The following is an 11,060-nucleotide window of genomic DNA, read 5'->3' as shown; positions in this document are numbered from 1 at the left end:
GTGTAGGCTTGGCCCATTCCTTTGATCGACTAAAGTCTATAATGGCCTATCAAGGAAATAAGCTTATAAACCCACAAAGTTTTCTTCCTCCCAACAATATAGGATACAAAGGAAATTACTAACTTGCAATTCCTTATATATATATATATATATATATATATATATATATATATATATATATATATATATATATATATATATATATATATATAAAGTTCCAACAATCCCCACACCAAGTTGGAAATTTTCCTTTCACTCAGACAGATGATGTCACTTAGGTGTCATGAAGATTAAACCCTAGTTTAATGAGAACAAACAAGAAGAGGTTGATTCAATGTTATCCTCCATATTGAAGGTAGGTTCCATTTCGTATATAAATATACTTTTTGTAAAGTCCACTTTAAAAAACTCACTATGATCTTGCCTAGACACCACACCTGTAAGTAGATTAATCGGTGCTATAACTAGAATTACTCATAAATCTTATATATATATATATATATATATATATATATATATATATATATATATATATATATATATATATATATATATATATATTCGTAACAATTACAATGAACACAAATATAAGTTACACTTAATAAGCATAGTAACTGCAACTGACCGTACAAGATCGACTAACGAAAACTTAGAAATTATGCTAGCATAACTTTGACGTTGATTTCTTCTTTTAGAATGATTCTCCAATGCTCAAGTGCTTCATTAAGAGATTCAAAAACAATAAAGAAATTATATGCACATTTTATACATCAAAATATCAATGATAATATCTAAAATATTCTCCATCTACAATATGATAATAATCAACAACAACAAAAACTAAACAATCAAAATATACATTCCATGGAAAAGGTTGAAGATGAATATTTTTGTCTGTCAAGAGGTCGACATTCCAATAATTTAGAAGGTCACATTCTATTATCATAGACGTAAGGATAATATGGTTAAATTTCTTAATTATTATAATAACTCTAAAGTATAAAAATAATTATAAAATATTAATATCATTATAAAAAAAGATTCAGACAAATATGATATTTTGAAGGTTTATGAAGGGTAAATATGATATTAAGAAATTAAATTGGGTAAATATGATATTTTGAAGTTTAAGAGGGATATATGAAATTCTCCCATATTTATTTAAGTATTTAGGGATTATATATATATATATATATATATATATATATATATATATATATATATATATATATATATATATATATATATATATATATATATATATATATATATATATATATATACAGGGACTTTTCTGTAATGCTATATTACATATGGACCATTTCTGTTATAATAATCTGCGACAAGGACCATTTATGTAATTATTTAGGGATCATTCTTTAAAAAAAATCTACACAGGGACCTCTTGTGTCATATAGGGACTATTTCTATAAAAGAAATTTATGCACAGAGACCTTCTGTAAATTTCCCGGCAAGTGTCTGTATACGGATAATGTGATATCCTAAAGTTTTTGTATTGTTTATTTGATTTTAAAATAATAATAATAAATAAATAAATTAAAAAAAAAAAAAAAAAAAAAAAAAAAAAAAAAAAAAAGGTTATACTAACATAATGCCTCCATTATTTTCATCCCGTATGATGGGATTTGGGGAAAGCACCAATGATCGCTCTAATGACATAATGGTATTCTTTTGTTATTTCATTTTGTTTTATTTGCCGTTTCTACATGACAAAGTATACTTTGTTACTTAAAGTTGTAGATTAAATAAACAAGTAAAATAGTAAATCCTGATTATTAGCTTTATAACCTTTAAGCTTTAATAGATAGTGAGAATAGCTTTTATAAAACATAAAGGTTTATGAGATAGTAACATGATTTGATGTGTCAATGCTATGAAGATCATGCTTTTAATCTATTTAAATCTACAAAGTCCTCCATTTTTCTTGATTCCACTTTCTTCCACATAGAGAGATGGATAGTAGTGGTACGTTTCTAGTCTTGATTTGTATTACTCATCTTCTTGTTATCAATGGCGAATTTACTCCTACAAAAGCAGTCAAGATCATCATAGATGGTGGTGAGGCTGAGGCCCCTCCATCGCCACCGCTGGAATATTACGATTGGGCCCCTCCACCTTCATGCTTTCCCCTTCCCCCACCACCACCACCACCTCCACCACCACCTCCACCTCCTTTATGTGAACTCCCTCCCCCTCCCCCTCCTATATGCCAACCATCACCACCACCACCATCACCACCTCCGCCCTCACCACCACCACCATCACCACCTCCGCCCTCACCACCGCCGCCATCACCAAGCCCACCACCTCCACCATCACCATGCCCACCATCACCAAAACCACCTCCAAGCCCACCACCACCACCACCACCAAGCCCACCACCGCCACCACCACCATCACCAAAACCGCCATCACCGAAACCACCAAGTGGTTTCGAGAGCAAGCTACTCGAAAGAGACTATAAAGTAATCCAAGCATTCAAAAGCAAAGTGACAAGCGATCCCACAGGCATTACAAAAACATGGAAAGGCAAGGATATTTGCCGCAATTACAAAGGATTCATTTGCGACACCGTACCCAACGTTAAACTAAAGGGCATCGCCGGCGTCAACTTCAACAACAAGAATTTGTCTGGCCCAGATCTAACCCTCACCGATTTCCTAACCGGTTTGAAAGATCTCACATTTTTCCATGCAAATTCCAATAACTTCACCGGCTCCATCCCCGCCGATATCGGCAAACTCCGCTACTTATACGAGCTCGACCTCAGTAACAACCAATTCTCCGGCAACTTCCCCTACCAAGTCCTCCGTGCCAACAAGTTACTATTCCTCGACCTCAGGTTCAACACCTTTTCCGGCGTAGTACCTCCACAAGTCTTCCTTCTCGACCTCGACTTGCTCTTCATCAACAACAACAATTTCAAACAAAAACTCCCTGAAAACCTTGGCTCCACGCCGGCGATTTATCTAACCCTGGCTAACAACAAATTCGTCGGTGAAATCCCTCGGAGTATTGGTCGAGCTGCCAACACCCTACAGGAGGTTCTTTTCTTGAACAACCAGTTAACCGGTTGTTTGCCATACGAGATCGGATTTCTGACGAAATCGACGGTGTTAGACGTCGGATTCAACAGTCTAACAGGCCCAATCCCACACTCGTTTCAGTGCTTAAAGCAAATGGAGCTTCTGAACTTGGCTCACAATAAATTCTACCGGGATGTACCTGAATCGGTGTGCAGCTTGCCGAATCTATCGAATTTCACTATATCGTATAATTATTTCACTCAGGTTGGGCCACAGTGTCGGAAACTGATAAGAAATGGGGTTCTTGATGTGAAGATGAACTGCATTTCGGATCTCCCAAATCAAAGATCGAAGGCCGAGTGTGCTCATTTCTTCTTGAATCTTCCTTCTTGCCCTGATGAAAAATCTTTGACTTATGTGCCTTGCTCTAAAGGGTATTCTGTTAAACAGTCGGAGTCATCAGCTGTTCAGTGGGCTACTCCGGCGCCGACACCGGCACCTCTAGTGCGAAGTTATGGTGCACTTTCGCCGCATTAATTAATGTCGATGTGCATAATTAGATCAAAAGTGGCGAAAGTGAAGGGATATAATTTCTTTCTTATTTCAATATTTAAAAATAACTAAGAGTGTTCTTCAAGTTTGGACGATGTAACTAGTATTTTTTTTTTTGGGTACATTTATCAATATTTTTGCAAATGTTTAATAACATATGGGATCATATCGTTCTTCTCGTAATGTCATCATTGGTAGTTTGCTACCATACTAGATTAATTGTATTTTGGGTTGTATTGATTTTGTGTTTTTGCCCATATTGTATAATCGGGCCTACATGTATTTTGGCTATATGTAATTCAAATTATTGAGAAATATGTAGGTATTTTGTTGTGACAAATTAAATGATCAGTATTGAAAAATATTCAAATATCGTTGTATAAAAAAAAAAAAAAAAAAAAAAAAAAAACTAAATTGACCATCTACCAGACTAACACTTATCATTAAATCTAACATGTATAAAACATCACTACACTAAACAATATTATAATACTAAACTAGAATGGTGTCAGAAGGAGTCGATGCCGTTTTCAAAACGATGTGTATATAAATTTTTCTGTTTAAGTTTGTATTGTTTTGTTTTTTCAGCAGATAAATATATGAAGAGAGATAACATAACATTAGATTACAAAACGGTAGGAACTTATGATTGCATGCTATTGGATTACAAAAAACTACTGATCATTACATGGCATTCGATTACAAAATAGTAGGAGTGATATTAGATGCTGGTTACGACATATGATTTTCGTAGATCATGGTGTTGGGTGGTCTTCAATGATTTTCTTGTATATGTCAATTGCTGTTGTCATGTTCTCCTGCATCATCTGGAACATATCGAGCATTAGTACCGAGTCTTTGTCGAGATCACTGATAAGGGACTCAGTGATTACAACGTGCCTCTATGGCAGTTTGGCTGGAGCTTCTTGTAGTAGATTCTGTCTAGATCCGTTAATGCTGTTGTAGGTGTTTTCGACTTTGGCCAAGGATTGCTTCATTGTTTTGAGTTGGTCGAGCAGTTTCTGCATAATGGTATCCATATTGTGTGTTTAGTGTTTGGTGGTAAGGCCGGTGGGTTTGTAGTATGGTTATATAGGGGATGATTGTGGTTGTTGGATGGTATTAATTATGTTAAATTAATTGTTCTTCTTGGAAGGCATAGATAAATGGTAGTTGTGACGTTTTTTTACTTGATTTGGTAGATATAGTTCTTAGGTATGGATCCGGTAAGTAATTCAACATGCACTATGTAGTGGTTGTTTATGAGTTGGGTCAGAAAATCTGGGTAAATCTTATGTATTTAAATAAGCAAACAGTACAATATCATTAGTTTGAATAGAATATTCATAATTTTATTTCATGAATACTATATAATGATGTTGATATTTGCATATGGTATTTTTGATTTTATTGGAAAAAACTTTTTTTTTGTCCATTTTTTTTAAAATATATCGTCATAAGAGCTGAATTTTAGAATATGTGAGATTTTTTTTTAAACATTTTGTTAAAGTCAATAGGAAGATAATACAAATTATTAAGATTGCAAAGATAGTTTGTTCTCTTTTCATTAATCTAATGTGTTAACACTTAAATATTATCAAATATAGACATAGAACAAAAACGAAAAGTTGGTTTGGGACTCTTGAAGTGGTAAATATTTTTTGCCTTACCGATAAGGTAATATATTATTTATTAATGGTTTATGTATATTATTATGTGTGTTGATGGTTCTGGTGATGTGTAACGTGTATGATTTTATTTAGGTGGTACCCTGGTTTATATAGATTATATTTATCTACTTTTATTGTATGTAGGTTGAGAAGCGTATTATGTACAAAAATAATTATGGATGGATGTGTATATTGTGTGTATTTTCTTTATATGGTCATCTATGAAATAGAGAATAACAGGTTTCATGGAAAAGGAAGTTGTTTGTTATGTTTTTTGCACCAAACAAAAGATGGATTTTTGTAACACCCGAAAAAAATTCAAGCCAATTTTAAACTTTTCAAAACATTTAGAAACCAACAGTTATTACCAATTTGTTTTCAAAACAATTCTATATATCAGAGTATTTCCCCAGAACCATATCACATAAATCATAAAACATGAGGAGCGGTACGATCACGCCTTCGCCTTGCCACGGTCTCCTGAAGTACCTGAAACAAAACACTGAACTTTAAGCCCGAAAGCTTAGTGAGTTATCCCCAAAATACCGATACACATACAGTCCACATAGCAATATCAACATTAGCATATCATAACAAACTGAACAGAACAACATGTACTGGGTACATAGTTTTACAAGCTGGACTACCCCCTAGGACCTCAGTACAAGTCTGGAATGCCTATCGGGCCCTCAGCTCGTATCTGGAATGCCATCGAGCCCTTAGTATGAGTCTGGAATGCCTACCGGGCCCTCAGCTCGTATCTGGAATGCTCCTAAGTCCTCAATATGAGTCTGGAATGCCTATCGGGCCCTCAGCTCATATCTGGAATACTTCTGAGTCCTCAGTATGAGTCTGGAATGCCTACCGGGCCCTCAGCTCATATCTAGAATACTCTAGGGTTTGTTAGCTACCGCACGGAGCAGTACAACCTCAACCCATCCCACATAACATGTCGACATGTAACAGATAAATGCACATACAGGTAATCAATCAATATCACAGGCAGTCCTATAGATCTACCCGACTAGCATATCAACTGACATACATTACTAACTCAACTCAACATATCAATAACTACTAGGATATCAAATCCATTGGGCTGACTTTGGTGCCTTAGACCCCTTAGTATAGTGAGGATAACTCACCTGCCACTACTGAAGTCCCGCAAATACAACCCCACCTGTTGGTTGACAGATTCCCGCACTGTCAACATAAAACAATACCCAATTAATAATTGGTTTCCAAGCCCAAGGTCTAACTCACACCACAAAAACCCAAAAGTAAAGTAATAGGCCAAAGTCCAACATATGGCCCAATTTTCTAAATTGGACCTTGACCTCTACATGGTCTTTCCTTAAGGCCCATCCCATTATTCCAAGCTAATTCCCATGATCCAATATCACATAATCATGAAGGCCCAATTATGGCCCATCTATGGCCCAATTTTCCAAATTGGGCCCAAGACTCTTACATGGACCTTATCCTAAAACCATACAATTATTTAGTCCATTTACTTATTCTTGAAAAGCCCATTAATAGTCCATTCACAAAAGCCCAATAGGAAGGCCCAAGTGAAATTAGGGTTTCACATAAAATGACAATTAGGGTTAAGTGTTTCTTACTTAACACATTAAGGATTTAATCCATTAAGTCCTTTACTTTACTAAATAATTCATATGGTGTGATTGGGCTTAATACACAATTCCATTCCAATGACCCAAATGTGGGTCCCGATAAGTCCAAGCCCATAATCCCAAAATTAGGGTTTTCACATGAAATGATGATTAAGGTTAAGTGTTTCTTACTTAACCCATTAAGGACTTAATCCATTGTAACACCGTAAATTTCAAGACAAATTTTTCATTTAAAATAATCATTTTACTCTTAGAAACACTTGTTTAAAATCTTATTCATAGTCGATTTACAAAACATAACTCCATTTTCACTTGCATAGAAAACCAGGATCCTCCAAAATATGACTCTTTTCTCTGGTGTGTACAATCAAGCCGGTGCCGTCCCGTGATACTGAAAGAAACCTGTAACACATCAAACAAAACACTGTAAGCACGAAGCTTAGTGAGTTCCCCAAAATACCACACATAACACATATTAGCCACTTGAGACTATAACTCTGTGGGTCCGTGCACCCAAACTCTGTGAACCCTCAGGTTCTAACTCTGGGAACCTTCCGGTTCCAACTCTATAAACATGCACAACATAAATCACATAGAAATAATGTAGTACAACACATCACGTACATATAGCATACAAATACTCTAATCACATAACTCTGGTTACCTACTCAAGGTAAAGTATAGTGAGAAGACTCACCTGGCAAGCAGAAAGCAGATATCCCCACACTTGAATCTCGAACTCGCCACCGCCTAACACGTAAGGCAAATACTCTCATGAATATAACTCTCGAGGCTAGAATAAATCCTCTCATAACACCCTCTTATGGGTAAAAGACTATTTTACCTCTCTCTTGGCCCAAAGGCCACATCGCTGTCCAAACCCTAAAACTCAACGGCCAACCCTTGGTCGAAATCAAAGTCCTCAGTCTAGGTCAACCCTTGACTGACTCTACTCGCCGAGTCAACCCTGTGACTCGTCAAGTTCCCATAATCAAAACTTCCCCAATTCGCGACTCAACTCGTTGAGTCACCACGAGATTCGCCGAGTCCCACAACTCTGAGTTCACTCACACCCAACTCACCGAGTCATCCCTTGACTCACCGATTCTCGACTCAACCAGGAAAAATTTGGGACTCTTCGTCAAGACTTGTCGAGTCCAAGAACAGACTCGCCGAGTCTACGGCTATCTTCAACCTACTCGCCGAGTTGTTCATACAACTCGCCGAGTTCCAGGCCATCTTCATCCAACTCGTCGAGTCCACCCATGTGACTCGCCAAGTACCGCCGGTCTGAATACATTCCGAAGCATTCCAGGCCATGCAACTGCTCCAAGACATAGATCTAGCCTCCTACCACTCATCCATCACGTAAAGTGGCAAACTTTACGTGAATCCAAAAAGATCTAAGCCGTTTGCACATTGGGGCTAGGGTTTGGGACATGCAAGCTTCACTAAACACTCCAACACAGGGACTTTCATGCTCTCTGATTCTTCTCCCTTCCAGATCTGAGGTAGCAACCTCAGATCTAACCTCTAGACTTCCCATTTCATCCATAGACAATTTCTCACAAACCCCAAAATGAAGAAACAACATAATCAACAGGTCAAAAACGAGATACTACCTCTAAGTGATGCCCCAACTGCAATGCAATTCGAATCCAAGCAAAGCCCCTTGCTCCAAGCCTTCAATCTTCCCAAAATTCCTTCAACCATTACTTCTCCAAGCTCCAATCCACTCAAAAATGGTGCTTCTCCGCGATTTAGGGTTTTCTGGGGCTCAAGGGGTGATAAAGAGGCTGGGAGGAAGACATAATGATTATTATATAAGGCTCAACCCCGAGAATTAGGGTTTTCTCCACTCAGTGCCTACTCACCGAGTCCAATACACTGACTCGCCGAGTCGGCCACTTAACACGCGACCAAGTCGCGACTCTACTCGCCGAGTCCACACATGGACTCGCCGAGTCGCTCTTTCCCAATTTACTCTTTTAGCCCTTCAACTCTACTCTTGATATTTCAGGATGTTACAATTCTCCCCCACTTAAATTAGGCTTCGCCCTCGAAGCCTACAACAACTCAACTCCAGAATTACTCCCACAACGTGCCACCTGGCCTTAATCGGACCAGATCTCACAAGTCATACCCATCGAAACTCGAACAGACTTTCCCTTTCCTTACGGTGTCCTGACCATTGTCTCGAACCGGGCACCGGATGCACCCTCTGATGACCACACACATCGATCCGAGAATTACCCATGAAGTATCACTGCCCCAAATCTCAACAATCACTCGACCCATAAGGGTTAGAAGACATGAACCATCGGATCCCCGATTCGAATCCCTCTCTATCCAATCCGTGACGACGGAAAGACCCACTCTTAAATCCCAAAGCAACTCCCATGAGTCCTCTTCTTGCAATCACACACCCATGCCGCACCAACCTTCGCACTCTCGGGTTAGGAAAACCCGTCACACTGATGACGTCTCTAACATCCCCAGGAGAAACCACCACTACGCATACAGCCCTCGATCAGAATCAAGTTGGGAGTCCCAGACTCCATCCCTACATCCATCCTGAGACTCTTGGCTCTACACCCGCGGAATCCTTCCGCGTCCTCAGCAGACATCCCATCATGATGTCATTCCATACCACTGTCACAGACACAGTGTTCGACCACCATACTCCAAATCATCCATTCTCACTACAACTTTCACTTCCGCGAATCAACACTTTCCCCAGTAAATGAGGATCCAACACTTCCTCCCATACAACAGCACAAAGGGTGGCATACCAATGCACTAATGATGGCTGTTGAAATATGATAACTCAACCAAGGATAAATACGTGCCGCAACACCCTCCGAAATCTAATACACATGCCCGAAGCATGTCTTTGAGCGTCTGAATCGTTCACTCCCTCTGAGGTGTCCTCCGACATCATCAGGATAAGCTCTAGCTCATCACATATCCCTCTTCGAGACTGAGCACCAGGTCAGCTTTTGACTCCATAGCTGAGCCTCCAAAGGTCACCCAAATCATGATCCAAATATCCCACTAACTTCCTCCCCGTGACCACTATCCCGGCCCCGTGACACGCAAGTCACGAAATTCTCTTTTCCTTATGCAAGAAAGTACAATCCAACCGAGGATCGTCTCCACTCTGATCTCTGGTTTCTGCTGCGCATATCCCTTGCCATCTCACCACATTCCCCGACAGAGACGGGGACCCCAGTCTCGCCCCCGGTCCAACACCCAGGCTCCAAAAACTCAATACTAGGGCTACTCAAGCCCAAAACTCTTCCACATCATACACTGATCGGAGAACATTCCATCATCACACTCTCTTGCCATCTAGTGAGCACTACGGCTCCCCGCGGTATCACAATACCCTCTTACTAGTGAGTACTACGGCTCCCTGCAGTATCACAACACCCTCTGACTAGTGAGTACTACGGCTCTCCGCAGTATCACAACACCCTCTAACTAGTGAGTACTACGGCTCTCCACAGTATTACAACACCCTCTGACTATTGAGTACTACGGCTCTCCGCAGTATCACAACACCCTCTGACTAGTGAGTACTACGGCTCCCCGCAGTATCACAACACCCTCTGACTCCACTAGCTCGTGCTCCATAGACTATCATAGGCGGTTACCCATACTCGTCTCGAATATTCATCACAGACTCTGGAGGCAATCGTCATAACAGATTCCCACCCTTGCGAAGATCCACTCTCCCAAGTAATCTCCCTGGATGCCCATACTCGAAGGGCTATCACTAGTTCCATAGATACCTGATATACCACAAGTCGTCTCAACTCAAGATTCACGAATAACGTCGAAATAAAGATATCAATACCCGGATACCTCGGAACACCCCCACCGATCATCACAAGATCCTGCCACAACCACAGGTTTCCTGCCCCAAGCACCATATAGATGCAATAATACATTCCCTCTGAACCCCATAACTAGATCTTCATTTTTCCCAAGTTGCAACTTCGGTGTATTCAATTTCCCAACTGCAATATGAAGAAATGCTAACGCTACGAAATACGCTGATAATTCTCCGAAACCTTTTTTCCCGCCACTCAAAACCCAAACAAGGATACGCATACCGACCCGGGAGTTGGCTGCCCAATCATTCTTTATCTACT

The 11,060-nt window shown here is 39.3% G+C and overlaps 1 pseudogene; it reads left to right on the top strand.

The window, feature by feature from the left end:
• Positions 1-1,894: 1,894 nt before the first annotated feature.
• LOC145047332 (uncharacterized protein At4g06744 pseudogene) lies at positions 1,895-3,914 on the top strand (annotated as a pseudogene).
• Positions 3,915-11,060: the final 7,146 nt, after the last annotated feature.

Source organism: Lactuca saligna, chromosome 5 (assembly GCF_052625555.1).
Source record: "Lactuca saligna cultivar CGN05327 chromosome 5, ASM5262555v1, whole genome shotgun sequence".
NCBI lineage: Eukaryota > Viridiplantae > Streptophyta > Magnoliopsida > Asterales > Asteraceae > Lactuca > Lactuca saligna.
The sequence above is the reverse complement of the archived record's forward strand: the minus strand, read 5'-3'. Positions and strand labels throughout refer to the sequence as shown.